The sequence below is a fragment of the Prosopis cineraria genome, unplaced genomic scaffold (assembly GCF_029017545.1).
Source record: "Prosopis cineraria cultivar Desert tree isolate PC_DT_omini unplaced genomic scaffold, ASM2901754v1 PC8, whole genome shotgun sequence".
In the NCBI taxonomy this organism is placed as follows: Eukaryota; Viridiplantae; Streptophyta; class Magnoliopsida; order Fabales; family Fabaceae; genus Prosopis; species Prosopis cineraria.
In genome coordinates, this window is record NW_026555339.1 from 28,684,723 (window position 1) to 28,703,249 (window position 18,527).

The following is an 18,527-nucleotide window of genomic DNA, read 5'->3' on the forward strand; positions in this document are numbered from 1 at the left end:
GGAAATGTAGGTTGAGGTACATCCTGGAAAGTTGTGATAATAAATTATGCACATGGAGTATTTCAATACCTGACCTAATTGTTACGCTTTACCAGTTCAATGAATTCATACCAAACACAGTAGAGGGAATGTGAAGTTATTTGTGAAATATAATTTAAATTTAAATCAAATTTAAATTCATAAATTTTTATGTATGGAAATTTTAGTTTAAATCTAAATTTAAATATACATTAATCTAATCTTGATTCAAGAATAATAAATAAATTAAAAATATTAGAAAACTGAAAAGCAAAAATTGACTTGACTTAGGTAACTAACGAGCAATGATTAAGGTATACATGAGAACGGGTTAACAAAGAGGAAAACTAATAAATAAACGAGTGCTTGAGGGGGAATAGGCACATTTTTTATGCAAAATATAAACGTGCGAGCTGTGTGTGGTTGATTTTATAGTTTTATAATAGGAAAAATGATAAAAAAAATTATTGAACTGTGCAAAAAAAAAACAATAGAATCTCATAAAATATGATAATTCTTCTCAAATTTCTTGGGACTTTTTTTGATATTTTTTGTAAAACGATTATAATGTCCCAAATATTGTGAATATCAATGACTATTTGGGATTAAGTAATAACTACTTTTTTTAAAAAAAAAAATGACTGAAACGAGATAGAAAACGACAAAGTTGAATTAAGTATATTAATATTCATTTCACAAAAAATATTAATATCAAAATGATCACAAAAGACTTGAGAAGAATTACAATTTTTTGCAAGATTTTATTGTCATTATCATATTTCCGGAAGATTTTTCTATTATTTTCCCTGTATAGTATCTGTTCATTCCTTTTTATTTATTAATTTTATTTTTAATAAAGTTGAAATATCAATAGAAGAAATTAAAATAAATTATTTTTATGATTTTATTGTTATTATTTGTATTTCATATAGAAGGTATAATAGTTGAAATATATTAATTAAATTACTAACCATTTTGAACCTAGTCTAATCTTGGTTAAACTATCATTCTTCAAACTAGTATCTTAACCGGTTTTATCTTTTAAATTAGTGTCTTAATTGGTTGTCTGATTTATAGAAAATGAACGTAACTGAATAATACTCTATTATTGAACCTGTAATACCATACCAAGTTTGTAACGTCTCACAACACTAAACACATTTAGCAAATAAAGCTCAGGGTAATCAAGGGATTGTCTCCAAAGAGTGATTACCAAGTTTCTAATTCAAAAATAAGAGATTCCAAGTTTTTTAAATAGTAACAAGTTAACATCGATAAAATCTTTTATTTTAGAGTAAAAATAAATTTTGAAAGTATGGGATACCTCAAAGGAGAAAAAAAAGTTAAAAAATGATTGAAAATAATTTATTTCCTAAAATATAGAGCATTGCGCCGTGGCATATTGCTCTCTATGCCATGCGCCGCGGCTCAGGAGCCATGCGTCGTGGCATGTTACACAAAAATCCATTGGTTCTACTGTCAATTTGATAGCAGAATTGAGGAACTTTTGGCTCGCCCCGATTTTCCGTCCAACGTCCGAATGACATGATCTAGGTGTCTACGAAAAACTCTTTTCCTGTACTAACTAATGGCATAAGTTTTACTTCCAAAACAAGTCACACTAGGAAGTTGGACACCTAAACATATTTTAACCACTTTTTAACACTTTTACACTAAGTGGGTGTTCAAAACCCTCAACAAGTGTCAAAAGCCTTTCCTAACACCTGGACCATGTCCGATGGACCTAGGACTACCAGTACAACACGTCACAAGCATCAAAATATCATTATAACAAAAATTCACTCATCAACCCTAATATAACAAAAATAAAAGGTAAGGTAAATTCACATTGTATTCAACTCAAATCATTCATAACATGCCTAAATCTTCATTTCTACACTTACACTAGTATTTTGGCCCTATAAGCATATATATAACAACATAAACAAAGGCTAAGGGCCTAAAATATAATTCAAACATTTTCAACAGCCAAAATAATGCAAGTGAGATAATATGCATCCTAAAATTGGCATTTGTATGCTATTACACAAATACATCAAAACTAGAGGCATATAAGAAGGAATGTACTAATTTCCTGCCTCTTTAGTCTTCTCCCTCTCAACACCAGAGCTAGAGCCTGAAAAGTATTAAATAAGAAGGGTGAGTCTAGCCACTCAGTAACTAAGGTTAAACCTACCCTATGTAGTTATATATTAATTATAAAACAAATATATGCACAGGGAGAACAAATATGTAAAACAAGTACACAAATACCACATCTTATCATTTGTCACTCTATAGCTCCTTTACTCACATAACTAGGTGCATTGTCACCATATTCTCAGATATATGACATGACCCATACTTTGTGACTTGCCACTACTTAGCATGTGTGACACGTCATATATTTACTTAGGCAATGATTAACCAACCTTACATCCTCTTTATTTCTTCAGACTAAAACCATGGGCTATAACATTGATTAGGGCTCCATCCGTGTGACTGAACTACCCAAGCTTACCAATCGTGAGATGTGACTTGGCCAAAGATCATAGAACTCACTCTTGGCCCACGGCTTCCCCTATTCTTGAATCCCTGGGGTGTCTCATACCCTAGGCTATTCTCCTTATTGAATCGGTGAAAATAGCTAGGTTCTAGTTTCTCGGCAAACTATGAGAAAATCCCTTAACAAACAGTGGGACAAGTCTATAGCCCCCGTGCACTGGAGGGCAGCCTAATTACCATATGGATTTTTCTATACTCCCAATCCCTAGGCGAACTCTCGCCATTGATCATGCCATAAACCATACTCACTTGTTCTCACTTTTCACTTTCATAAATTCACTAATACAACAATCACATTGGGCTCACGACCTTGCGCTACCCAAGTATATATTCTCATATTTTCTCAAAATTCATTTCTCATTGACAAACATTCATTTCTCACAAACAATAGCATGCTCATAGTCAAAATCCCCTTGACTTTGCATTTGCATTTTCAAGCCCAAAAATTGCTTTTTCATGCACTCAATGAAACTAATATATAGTTCTTATTTTAACAATCAATTTCATACATGTAACATTCATAATCTCACACTCAACAATTAATTAGCTATAAATTAACATACAACTACTCAAAGTAAAGTTTTCCCCCAGTTACCTCAAACCTTTGAGAGGTTAAAGGTTTATCCCTTAATTAACTAGCCTCTAAGCTTGAATTTCCACTCTAAAAAGGTGACTAAGAGCCAAAGCTACAAGCAATCAATTTGAATTCCATCAACAACCTAAATTCAAATAATTAAACCCTCAATCTTTACTTCTAATTTGCCCAACCTTCACTCTACAAGAGGTGGAGCCTAACCATTGGGTTTAATAGTTACCTTTAGCTCCCAATAGCATTAATGAGCCATTAAATTCTCATTAATGGCATCCTAAACTTCCAACCATCATAATAAATGGGATTTTTGAGTATTTATGGTGCCCAACAACTCAAGACACCAAAACTCATCATACCTAGGTTTAAATACTCTAATCTACCCTTATTAACTTTATTTGAGTCAACAAATTCAGATTCATAATCTATATGGACCAAAATTCCACTTCAACTATCAAACTCTAACCGTAAACTCATAAATGTGAAAGAAAAGGGGATATTAATGAGTATGATACTTACCTTGAGTGTTTGTAACTTTCAAAATACTCTTAAAGTGATTCTTAAGTAAACCCTAGCAGAGCTTAAACACGTCTCTTCTTTCTCTCTTTTCTCTTCTTTCTTTTTCTGTCTCAATTTGTGTCTGATAAAGTACAGAAAATGGCTATGCGCCACGACAGACGCACAACACGCCGCTGCTCATGGCACAGAGAGGTCCTTCCTTGCTCAAAGATGGCTGTACACTGTGGTAGACAATCTACGCGCCGCGGCGTGTGGCATAGCAATTTCAACTCTTCTTTTCCTTCTCCTTTTGATGCCTAGGTGGCCCGCTTCGATACCAAACCCACAACTAGGGCTGAAATAGCATCAAACAAGATTAGTAGACCTCTCTGGCCACACACCACTTCAATTTACTTAATTACCCTAATTAAATTTAATTAATCAAGGGATTAAAACTTAGGATGTTATAGAACCCTTTGGGTTTTAGAAATAAATCTCACAAAACATAGAATAGGCACAAAATATTTATGGCCCAGAATAACCAAGAAACAAGCCGAATATCTAATAAAATATTCTTGACCCATAAATCTAGATGCTCAATATCTACACTAAAACTAACCCAAATAACAAACAATATCCAGAGATATTAAACATATCACAATCAATATTTTCTACACTCCCCTTCAAGTTATAACTAAAAATATTTATGGATTATGACTTGGCTAACATTCTCTCATGACCTAATTTTTCTGAAGCCTTAGTAAAAGTATCTGCTTGTTAGAAGACACATATTGTAACTTAATTAACCCTTCTTGTAGCTTTTCATGAGCAAAATAACGATCAATTTCAATATGCTTCATCTATTCATGAAACATTGAATTTGAACCAATCTGAATTGCTGCCTTACTATCACAATGTACTAGAATAGGAAGAAGATTTTCAACCTTCAAATCTTTTAACAAACCAACCAACCATGTAATCTCTAAGGTAACATCCTTGTTTTTAATTCCCTAATTTACTAAAATTTATAAGGATAATTAAGTAGGTTGATATGGTGTGTGGTTAAAGGAGAATAATAAGTGTTTTTAGTTAGAATTTTTGGTATAATATAGGTCCAAAGTGAAATTAAGTCACTTAGGGACCAAAAAGTAAAGAAAAACAAGCTGAAAGGCCTTTGTGCCACATGCCACGGCACATAAGGACAGGCGCCGTGGCGTACGGTGCAAATTCTATAGAATTTAGTTGCGTTCTAGTGCAAAAAGCAGAAGAAAAGAAAAGGAAAATCGAGGAAACTTGCATTTTCTTTGCTAGGGCATGATTTAAGAAAGGATTTGAGAAGGTTTGAAGCTTCAAATCATCAAGCTAAGATCCCTAAATCCTTTTTCTCCTTTCCTCTTTCATTTTCTCAAGGATTTGAGTTAGGGTTTAAATAAGGATGATGATTTCGATCCATATAGGGTATGGGTCTGAATCCATTGACTCAAATAGAGTTATGAGAGTTGTTTAGAGTATTCAAACCTAGTATTAATGATTTTACTGGTTGTTGGATGATGAGCTCCATTAATGTTTGAAAATAGACATTAAATCTGTCAGTATTGTGGTTGTTGAGGTATTGATGTTATATATAGATAATAAACCTAATAGGTAAGCCCAAATGTAAGTAATGTGGGCATTAGGTAATCAAGAAAGGGAAGATTAGAGTTGAAATGTGTGAGATTGGCAATATTAATAAAAGTTAACTTGGCAAAATTGTAGATTAAACTCTTAGATAGCTATCTTGACTAGGAAATTCAAGTTTGGAAGCTAAAACATTGAAAGGTAAACCTTTAACCTCTCAATAGTTTAAGGTAATTGGGGGAACCCTACTTTGGTGGTTATATGTTAATTGATTTTAAATTAATCTTTAATTGTGAATGTTGAATGCATGGATTGATTTTCAATGTGAAAGCATGTATTAGCTTCAATAAGTGTATGAAAATTTGAATGTGCATAATGTTATTTTTGGCTTGAAATGCAAAATGTGAAAACAAGCTAGTTTTGAACTATGAACATGCATGTCTTTAGGAAGACTAATGTGGTGTTGTGTTGAGGCAAATGTATGTTAATGAAGAAATGGATTAGTGTGATAAATGAGGAGAATGTGATGAAATCTTATTAGATGCTCACTTGGGTAGCACATGATCATGAACCCAATGTGTGAATATGATAAACAATAAATGAAAATGTGGAAATGAGTGAGTATCATTTATGGCATGATCAGTGGGTGGGAGTTTGCTTAGAGATTGGGAGTACAGAAAAATTCATATGGTATTTAGGCTGACCTCTGGTGCACGGGGGTATAGCCTTATCCTACAGTTTATCGAGAGACTAGAATCTAGATTTCTCTACTAATTCAATGAAGAGAATAGTCTAAGGTATAAGACACCTTAAAGATTCAAGAATAGGGGAAGCCATAGTCTGAGAGTGAGTCATGTGATCTTTGGCAGAGTCATACCTCACGATTGGTGAGCTTGGGTAGTCTAGTCAAATGGACGAAGCCCTATTCAATGTTATAGCCTACAATTTCAATATGAGGAAATAAGGAGGATATAAGATTGGTTGATCATTGCCTAAATAAATATATGACATGTCACACGTGTTGAGTTGTGGCAAGTTGTGTGAATAGGGGGTCATGTCACATATTTGAGAATATGGTAACAATGCACTTAGTATATGTAAAATAAAGAAGTTATTAAATAAGAAATGATGAGTTATGATATGTGTGAGTATGTTTAAAGTACTTGGTTTCATATGCATGTGCTTAGCTTAAAATTGATATATAACTAGATAGGGTAGGTTTTACCTTGGTTATTGAGTAGTTAGACTCACCCCTTTTATTTAACACTTTTCAGGCTCTAGCTTTGGTGTTAAGAGGGAGAAGACTCAAGAGGCTAGGAATTAGCATGTTCCTATTATATGCCTCTGGCTCATATTTATTTTGTGTAGTAGTATATAAATGTCAATTCTAGGTTGCATGCCATCATACTTGTACTATTTTGTTATTACAAATGTCTGATTTGTATTTTGAGCCCTAAGTCTTTATGTATATTGAGATACATATGTTAATAGGGTTAAAATACTAATACAAGTATAGAAATGAAGATTTGAACATAGTTTGATTGATTGGGGTGTAATGTAATGGAAAATTGCCTCCCCCTCTGTTTTTAGTAAAAAGGAGTGGAGGAGTAATATTATGCTCTTCTTTTTTTTAAGTATGTGTGATGTGTTGTACTAGTAGTCTTAGGTCCAGTGGACATGGTCTAGGTGGTAAGAAAGGCTTTTGGCACTTGTTGAGGGTTTTGGATACCCTTTTTATGTAAAAGTTGTGAAAAGTGATCAAAATGTGTTTGGGTGCCCAACTTCCTAGTATGACCTATTTTAGAAGTGAAACACATGCCATTAGCTAGTTCATGTAAAAAGCTTTCTGTAGATACCTAGATCACATCATTTGGACGTCAGACGGAGAATTGAGACACATCAGAAGTTTCCCAATTTTGCTATCAAAGGACAGTAGAAACTGTTGATTTTTACATGCAACATGCGCATGGCACCTAAGCCATAGTGAGTGGCATAGAGAGGGACATGCCACAGTGTAGCGTGCACGAGCTGCAGCACATTACTCTGTTACACATTAAAAGAATTATTTTTCATTGTTTTTGATTTCTTTCACTCTTCTGAGGTATTCCATACTTCCGTAACTTATTTTTACTTTGATACAAGAGATCTTAATTGTTTTATACTCTTTATGATTATGAAAAACTTGGGATCCCTTGCTTTTGAATTAAACCTTGATAATCTCTCTTTAAGTTAATCCTTTACTTACCATGAGTTATATTGGTTGATTGTGTTTAGTAGAATGAGATTTTACATCTGACACGATAGTCCCTAAAGCCCTATATTCAACTTTTGCTGATGAAGAACGTGATATTGTCATTTGCTTCTTTCACCACTCTAAAATTAGGCATAAATGATGGTTATTTTTGCCTATAAATGACAGTAATATAACTATCATTTAAAATATTTTGTTCGTGTTTCCTGTAAAGCGAGAGAGAATAAATGATAGGTATTCCAACAGTAAATGATGGAAAAATTATTTAATTTTCATTTATTGTTTGATAAATTCTGATAACGTTGCAATAAATGATGGGTAAATATTGTTTGGTTCTAATTAAGTTCAGTAGCAGAATTTACCAAACAATAAATGAAAAGTAAATTATTTATCCATTATTTATTGTTACTATAAATGACAAAAATTACCTGCCATTTTTATTAAATAAATGAGGTTATTTAAGTAACCGTCATTTATTATATGATTTTTTTTAAATAGGGGAAGCAGCTCCCTACAACAACTACTCAAAATAATCCCAACAAACAGTCATTCCAACATTTATAGATATGAATATTATAAAATTGTATTGCAATCAATTGCAAAATGAATCAAAAACTCATCTCTTATTCTAATTTTTTAAGTAAACAAATGCATAGAATCATTTAAAGAAAAATAATTTCTAAAGTAAACTAGCTAGTAAAACTAAAAACACTAATCCTAGGTATTTCCTCTAATTCCACTAATCCTAGATATTTCCTCTAATTCTATTGATTTTGTTTTTTTTTGTGAGGACCATACTTGGAACATGTAGTAGCACCACTCTTCAATTATATCATTTATTTGTGCATTCCCAAATTCTTTAATATGAGAATCCTCATAGTACTGCAATATATAAATAATCCACCATAAATTAATTTTAATAATTAAATTCATTAGCAATTATAAGGTGAATTTTGTTGACATACTGTCTTAGAATTATACTCTCGTTATAGATAATAATGTCCTTCATGAACATCATGTAAAAGCCATAATCCAAACTATTTTTCATTTGTCTCGGGCACTACAAATTAAAGAACCAATGAATATGTCCTAATGCATTAAAAAGGTATGAATATTATATTTAAATTCAATAAAAATTCTAATTACCTTTATTGTATTCCAAGTGTAGGCCACATCAAAATTTGTAAACAACCTTAGAATTGTTTGTTTTGTGTTTGTATGGTATAACACAGTCACCCTAATAAAAAAGTAAAAAAAAAATATGTTTGTATGAAATTTGAATAAACAAATACAAATATGAAATACTTTATGAACTTATGTATTAATCAACTCTAATAAAATTTATTGATTTCCTGGTTAGCCTCCAAGAGAATTGAGATAATATATGTTTAGAGTGTTATCGAATGGTTCGGTGATGATCAACATCTAATAGTCCCTAACAGCATTAATAACTGTTACAAAATTATAATTAATTAATTAAATTAAAAATAAAAAACTCATTAAGATAAGCAAGAAGTAGGTTACCTTTAGTGTAACATTCCAAATTTTTTAAAAGCCCAATTTTAAATAAAAAATAAAATGAAAAATTAATTTATTAAATTAATAAATAAAGAAATTAAATTAAAGGGTAATTTTGTAATTTGAAATTTAATTAAGTTAATATTAATTTAGGATGAGTTTTTGGATTTTTAAACCCTAGAATAATTTGGTAAAGGTTTAGGTCAGATTAGGGCTATACTGAGAATTAAAGACTGAATTAAATGCTCTTAATTTATGGACATGTGAGAAAAAAATAGGGCACTAAATGAAAGAAAAAAGGAAAAGGGATCAAATTTTAAAAGAAAAGGAAGAGCAAAGAACGAAAAATAGAACAAAGGAAGGGAAGGAATGGACGAGAGAGAGAGAGGGAGGGAGGAAAAGAGAGTAGACGATGGAGAAGAGGAAGAAGATAAGAAGTTAGGGCTCGAATCCGGGAGACGTTGCAACAATTGTGAGCTTGGTTACGAGTTAAGTAAGCTCCCTACTTCAATACTCTTCCTTCCCTTTTGGTTTTCATCAATTTTTGGATGGGGAAATTTTTAAATTTTGATCTTAATTGCTTTGTTCCTGTAAGCTTTGATTTTCTTGGGTCTTAAGAGGTTGTTTTGAATTTTTATATGGTGCTTTATTATTTTGAATGGGCAATTGGTTGAAAGAAGGGAGTTTTGGGGAAAAATTAAGCCTTAAGAGATTGGGTTTTTCTCTTCAATGGTTTAAACTATCTTGATTTAGTTATAATTGTGCTATTTGAATCCAATAAGGTTTAAATTAAGCTTTAGTTTTCATTATCATGGCTAATTCTAAAAGGTGGTAATGCTAAGTGTTGGTTTTTATTGAATAAAAGCTGTATGGTTTGGAAATTTGTTTAATGGTGGCTTATAAATGATTTTGGTAGTTAAGTGATGTTATGTGAATTGTTAGTTTGATATTTGGACCATTAGGTTAGATTATGATCTTTTAATCCAAGTTGTGTAGTGAGGTTTATAGCCTTCTTTTATGCTATTTGCTATAATAAGTTATGTGGATCACCTAGTTGTAGGGATCAATGGTGGAACTTAATTGGAAGTTAAGAAACAAGCCAAGTCATATTATTGTGTAAGGTGAAACTCTTTTGATACAAAAGAGTTGAGGTAATAGGAAAATTTATATTTCTTATTGCTTTATTTAGCTATTTTTAAGTAGATAATACTATCTAGCATGTATTACATGTTTCAAACAATTGAATACAAATAAAAATGATTTAATAGGGTGTATGTGGTATTACTTTGATAATAATACATCTATGTTTACTATCTATTTAATAATAATGTTATTTATGTAAATGAGATATTACCATGCATTGTGATCATAGAGATGAGAAGTTGCACTTAAGGAAGTGCAACTAGGTTAGGTATCTTTAATAGGCTAAGGAACCGTTTAAGGGAGGAATTATAAGTGTTATATTACCTTAGAGTGTTGAAGTGGTCAGTACTTGGAGAAGGTAGAAAAGAGTAGGAGATATGATCTCGATGAGAGTTCATCAATGGAAAAATGTGAACTTATGATATTTTATGGCTCACTGCCAGTACTCAATGTTGCCTTACTTATTTGTAAGCTTAGTTCACTAAAAAAGTTAGTGGATTGAGTGTTTGACACCTCTTAATAGGAGAGGGAATCCAACATGAGAAGTGTGGTGTTGAGTGTATGTGCAATTAAGTACCTTAGATAGGGAGAGTGGGTGCTTAGGCCCATGGGGATCTATGAGCCAAGTAAAAATATTTAGCATATCTATGTATATGTATATGTAGTATTTGGACGGGTTTTTGGCTACTCTTATGTGATTTGTGAATTTTGAGGTTAAGGGTCCACTTTGGGAAATTGCACCTGGGTAATCAAATTTTAATGTAATGAGTTTTTTCTATCACTTTAATATTCTATCAGATACTCCTAGTCTTGTTCGACGTGTTTGAAGTATTTCCACAGGTTTGTGACCATTAGGATGAGATTTGGACAATTTTGAAACTAGTTATTAATAAAAAGCTACACTTTTGCATTTAAGTGTCTAAATCTCAGTCTGACTGTTGGATTTTCCTACAATATGGATCACAAGTAAAACTTTTTATAAGCTTCAGTAGGCTTTGAAATTACCTAGATCGGACATTGGATGAAGAAACTATGCACACCAAAAGTTAGTTTGGAGGTGCTGTGATGACAGCAAAATAAAGATGTAATGACAGTAACACTGTTTCCTTGTAATGTATCCAATTTTCAAGCCGGCCATTGGATAATTTGAAATTTGAAACACTAATAATACTCATTAAAAGTGATGTATGGGCTCTAAAATCATTTCAATCCTCTTGGACAGCGAGATGGCGCCTTCTGAAAATTTACCTGAGAGGGCTGTTATAACAGCAAATTAATGCTGTCATGAAAGTTATTAATTATATTACCCTTATTTTGACTAGTTTGCTTCCATGCACTATATATTGAACCTTTAGACTTTTCTAAAAGGTTTTAATGTGTGGTTTGCTATATTGTGTAACTTGTTTAGTATTTTAAATGGTTGTCTCTTAAGTTAGTTTTATGATCAACTTCTCAACCATACTTAGTTTATTTAGTTGTAATATGCTTTTATTAACACTCGGGACAAGTGTTAAACTTAGCATAACATTCTTCATAAATGATGACTTTAATTTAAAAATTGATAAAGATGTCAAGAAAAATTTAAGTACTTTTTGAAGACATATTGAAGCTAAATGAAAAATCAAGTTTAAACAAGAAAATATATACAAAAATAATTGGAAGTGAAAAGATTAGATGATGTTCTTGCATTTAAAAAAACAACTTTAAAATGAAGTAAACAATCAACAAAAAATAAGATGAAAAAAAAAAATTAATGAATGTAAAAGATGACTTTAATTTAAAAACTGAGAAAGATATCAAGAAAAATCTAAAGTACTAAGCACTTTTTGAAGACATATTTAAGCTAAATAAAAAAAATCAAGTTCAAACCAAAAAAAAAATGTATGCAAAGATAATAGGAAGTGCAAATATCAGAAGATGTGCTCATATTTTTAAAAAATAACTTTAAAATAAAGTAAAAAATCAACAAAAACCTGGATAAAAAATTTAGAGAATGTAAAAGATGACTTTCCTTTCACATTTGAGAAACAAAATTTAAAGCATTAACCACTTTTTGAAGACATATTTAAGCTAAATGGAGACATCAAGTTTAAAAAAATATATAGATAAATAATAGGAATTGAAAAGATTAAAAAATTATGCCTATATTAATAAAAGATGTAAAATGTAAAAAAAAAAATCAACAAAAAGAACCATAAAAAAAAAAAAAGCAAGAAAGAATCAAGGAAGCATGGATAAGCCCAAAATGGCACTATGTTGGTGTTGGATACGTATCCAACATGAACACATGTCCTGAATCCAAATGCAGTGTGTCTTTTTTTTTTTTTTAATCGATACATTCGGATATGGGCAGGTATGGGTAGACACCAGTTAGACACAAAACATAGTATATAGACTTTAAAAAAAAAAAAAATCAGATGCCCTACTTCATCAACTCTAAAGAATGAAGCAAAAAATGTTTATATTTTTAAAAAGCAACTTTAAAATGAAGCAAAAAATCAACAAAAAAACTGGAAAAAAAAATATAAAGAATGTAAAAGACGACATTAATTTAAAAATTGAGAAAGATATCAAGAAAAACTTAAAGCATGAAGCACTTTTTGAAGACAAATTGAAGCCAAAAATTCAAGTTTAACCAAAAAAAATATAGATAAATAATTGGAAGTGTAAAGATTAAAAAAATACCCATATATTAAGAAAAGCTTTAAAATGTAAAAATACAAATCAACAAAGTGAACTATTAAAAAAGAGAAAGAATGCAATGAGTTTAAAGAAAATACTTCTAATGCTTTATAATAAGATAGATTCTGTAAGAACATATAAAATTTTATTTAAAATATTAGAAAGATATCAAGAAAAATGTAAACCAATAAGCATTTGTTGAAGACATATACAGAGATAAAAGGAATTGCAAAGATTATAAGATATGCTTACACTTTTAAAAAATAACTTTAAAATGAAGCAAAAAATTAAAAAAATATTGGATGAAAAAATATAAAGAATGTAAAAGAAGATTTTAATTTCAAAAATTGAGAAAGATATCAAAAAAAATTTAAAGCATGAAGAATTTTTGAAGACAAATTTTAGCTAAAAAATCAAGATAAATAATAGGAAGTGTGAAGATTAAAAAATAGAATTATAAAAAAAATTAAAATGTAAACAAAAAGAACAATAAAAAAAGAGAAAGAATGCAATGAATTTTAAAAAAAATTATAATGCTTGATAATATGATAATTTTTCTAAGAATATATAAGATTAACATTCTTTAAAAATGATGAATTTTATTTAAAATTTGAGAAAGACACCAAGAAAAATGTAAAGCAATAAAAGACATATTTAAGCTAAATATAACATAAATTTTAAATTCAAATATATGAAGAATTTTGTTCTGAGGAGTCATGGGCTAACCCTGCATCTAAAATAGATAATAAAAGAATAAATATTTGCCCCACGAAAGTTTTGATTTTATTGGATTTCTAAATAGGGGCCAATTCGATATGATAATAAAAGGAAAAACCAAATAAAGATTCATTAGAACCTTATAACATAAGAAAACTACATTATCTATTTATATCTGGATAACAAGAATTGTTTATAATAGGAAAAATAATATTTGTAAAAAGAATACTTATTTAGTTATATATATCAAAACAAGATATACAAATTATCAATAAATCAATAGATTAGATGAAATCTCAAAAAGTCCCACCATGATTCAATATATTATTGCATTCATGAAATTCAAGTATATTTATATTCTATTTTAATCGTTTCATTGCAAGTAGCCATATGAGGTGAAAGTCTCATGTACGATTTTGTAGTAGAGAAGGAATGAAGAAAAAACCATTAATTATAACCCCAAAAAAACTAGATTTTATAAACAACATAGAGGAAGAATGAAAGGAATATCCTCTCAAGATAATCATATTTGCTTTGGTAGATATGCTCTTCAAGCACTTGAATCTACTTGGATTACATCTAGACAAATAGAAGCAGTGTGGTGAGCAACGCCACAAAATGCTTGCCGTGGTGGAAAAATATGGCTATGCATATTTTCAAACAAGCTAGTTACAATAAGACCTATAGAAACACGGATGGAGTCAAGAAAAGGATCTCCTAAATGTTAGATAGTTGTTGTTAAATCAGGTAGAATACTCTATGAAATGGGCAGAGTCACAAAAAATATAACTAGCAAGGCCATTGCAATAGCAACACTCAAAATGACTACACGAACACAATTTATTATTTCAATATAATAATTAGAACCAAAGGAAAGAGGTCTTTGGGATGGGAAAAAAAAACAATTGCAATTGTGGGTTTTTTATACACAATATTTCTTCCTTTTTTTATCTCACCCTTTGCACTAAAAGAACAAAGAAAAACAATCATATTATTCAACCTCAAATCCATTTGAATGTAGTCAGTAACAGTGGGGCCTGCAAGTTGATGCATATTTGAATCATAGGAGCTAGTAATCGACAATATGCCTATATTGGTGACGTTATTGTTGCTATAATCAAGGAAGTAGTACCAAACACATTGTTGGAAAGATAAAAATGATCAGAGCTATAATTGTATGTAACAATGGTATGGTAATACAATATGATGATAATACTACAGTTGTCATTGATCAAGAAGTAAATCCAAAAGGAACTTGAATTGTTGGTGCGATTGCTTGGGAGTTGAGACAATTAAATTTCAGTAAAATAGTTTCATTAGCACTCGAAGTATTATAAGATGAGACTAAGATATAGATAATATATTTATAGAATTTGAAAAAAATAGATTGACTAATAGATTGATTGTCTCACGCATATACCTTTTCTTTTGTAATTATTATAAAAAAAATTCTAAATCCAAATATTTCAATATTCAATTTCAATTAGAATTCATAAATATAAATAATAAATAATAAATTAAATTAAAAAATAATAAATTAAATATTATTTATAATCAAATAATTAAATTAAATTAATAAAAATAGCATGTTGATTATATCAAAAGTCAAGGGCAACAATCATTTTAGTTTATCATGGGTAAGGACACCATTGTTGACATAATAACCCCTATATGAAATGTTGACATATATAGAAAAGGGATAGTTCAAATGCCATCTACTAACATCATCAAAAACATTGTTACAATATTTTTCCTAGAAGGTTTTATTGAAAATGTGAGAAAACATAGGGAAAGCAAAAAAAAAATATTTTTTTAATTTTAACCCTATAGCATAGAAGAAATAGGAAAGGGTCATATAAAACTATTTTGAATTTAAAAAGAATTAGTAACCCTGTCTTCAAATATATTCTAATTGTCAATGAATTCCTAGAATTTTAGGAGGGATGGGGATTGTAATTCTTTCTACTTCCCAAAGCATAATGATAGATCGAGAGGCTCGATTAGAAAGAATCAGTGAACAAATTTTATGTTATATATGATAATCTTTCGAATATTCAAATTTTATGAGAAATTTACATACATTTTTATGCAAAAAGAGAGAGAAAAAGGGGGTTTTTAATATCACTCCACTCTACATATATTAGTTAATATGGGAAAGGGGTTTTAATTGCAATAGAAAAAAAAATAGGAGGGTTTAATTACTGAATCACTTTCCAATAGTATGTTCCAGGTTAGTTCCTTTAATGAAAATAAAATTCTAGATACTGAAAATATAGATTCTAGGTGGTCGTGTTTCTAGAAGAATTCAACATAGCTTTATATGTATAATATCAAGAGATAAAGTAAAAAATAGAAGTAAATCATTTTGATTCAAGTAGTGAGTTATAGACTTCAAAACAAAAATTTGAATGATTATACAATTTTTCAACTTCAACATTCTTTTTTTTTAAATGGGATATAATTAGAAGTTAAAAATTTCAAGAAAACACTATTCTCTTTCAATAAATAAATTCAGACTTCAGTTAAGGAATAACAAATATGATAATAAGGGCCTTCATTTGTAAAATTTGTGAAAAATGTCAACTGATTTGTAGACATGGATGAATTATACTAATTTGTTCCAATCCAAGACATAAACAATGACAAAGATAATCTTTCCAAAAAAACATATAAAAAAATGAAAAATATGATCTTCCAATTTGATTTGGAGTATATTTGAATATTTGTGAACATTTGAATATTTTAAATATATTAAGATATATTAAATTTAAGAGTTAAGGTCCAATTTTGCCCATTTATTTATTTTTTAGGAGCGCTGGACATCTTATACTCTTAAATGGAGTAATTTTACTCTTGAACTATTTTTTTGAGGCCCAAAAACACCCTTCTGTTAGGAGGCCGTTAAGTTTTTTGTTTTTTGTTGACGTGGCACATGCATAGGGCTCACACACAGTGACATGTAAGACTTTAATCATGTCTTTTGGTGCTAATTTTTTTCTGAACTCATTTTTTAAGAGTGCTAAGCATCGTAAAGTCTTTTTCTAAGAGCACTAAACACCCTAAAGTCCTATTAAAATAAAATTTAATAAATATTGTTCAAATATTAAGTATTTTAATATTCAATAATTTAAATATTATTATTTAAAACATTACACCACTTAATTTAATATTTTAATTTTTTATACTTTAAAATTTTGTATTAAAGATGAAGGGAATGAAGCTCCAAATTAATGAAGTGATTTTTTCTTTTCATCTTTTAATTTTTCTCTTGTTAAGTAACTTTTTTTGTAGCACATTAATGAAATAAATGATATCTTTCAAATAATTGTTTGCATATTGTTGGTCTTGATTTGTCATATTTCTGTAATTTGTTTTGTCAGCTAATAGTCTTCCTTCAAAATATTACACTATCCAAATTTAACACTCTCTATACATTGTGAAGTTTAAGAAACTTAACTAATATTAAAAATATAATTAAGTTCTAACATGCATAAAAGACATAACAACTTGGGCATTATCTTGAAAAGAAAATTAAAGATCGATATATGAAAAATAAAAAAAATTTATAAATTTAAAAAAATGTTGGTTTGAGTTGTTATATTTAAAAAGTAATTTATAAATTTTGAATGAATATTTATAAATAATAATATTTACATTATTAAATACAAAAATATTTAATATTTTAATAATATTTATTAAATTTTATCTTAACAAGATTTTAAAGTATTCAATGCTTTGGTGATTTAAGATGCCCAACGCTCTTGAAAAAAAAAATAAATAAATTAGCACACAAAAAAATGATCAAAGTCTTACTTATTGTGTGTGAACACCATGTACATTCACATCAAAAGAAAATAGAAAACTTGACAGCCTCCTAATAGGAAAGGTATTTTTGGACCTCAAAAAAATACTTCAAGAGAACAATTGTACCATTTAAAAATGTAAGGTGCCCAATGCTCCTAAAAAATAAATATCAAGACAAAATTAACCTTTACCCTAAATTTAATAAAACATAAAAGAAATCCTACATTTAAAAATTAAAAAATAAATCATAAATATATAAGCTTTTTAATATCTAACCAAATGACTTAAACTATTTCAATGAAGTATATTATCTCTAAGTACACAATACACTTAATATAATAAATCTAACATAATATCATGAATTATTTAATTGAGGATCCAAAAAAATAAAATATAGGGAGAAAGAAAAGAAAAACATTGAAAGAATGAAAGATTGAAAAAAAAACAAGAAATTTAAAAAAACAAAAAGAGAGAGAACAAAATTAAATAGACCTAAAACTTTTGAAATTATTTTTTTTAAAAAAAATACAAGTCCAAACAAAAAGAATCAAGAAAATGAAAAACAAGGAGAAAAAAACTGCAGTAAAAAGAATACTAGCACAAAGAAGAAAACCCACATCTAAATGTTAAAAAATAATTATAAATATATAAGCTTAAAAAATATTTAATTAAATAATTTAAATTATTTTCATTATACAACGATAAAAGCAAGTGCAAAGATTAGAAGATGGCCTTATATTTTCAAAAAGCAAATTTAAAATGAAATTAAAAAAATGGATTAAAAAAATGTAAAGAATGTAAAAGATGACTTCAGTTTAAAATTAGGAAAGATATCAGGAAAAATTTAAAGCATGAAGCAATTTTTGAAGACAAATTTAAGTTAAAAAATTCAAAATAAATAATAGGAAGAGTGAAGATTAAAAATATGCTTATAATAAAAAAAAGCTTTAAAATTTATAAAAAAAAAAGTCAGCAAAAAGAACGATTAAAAAGGGGAAAGAATGCAATAAGTTTAAAGAAAATATTTCCAATGCTTGATGATATGATACATTTTTTTAAGCATGTATAAGATTAACATTCTTCAAAAATGAAGAATTTTATTTTTTGAGTGAAAAGAAAAGTATC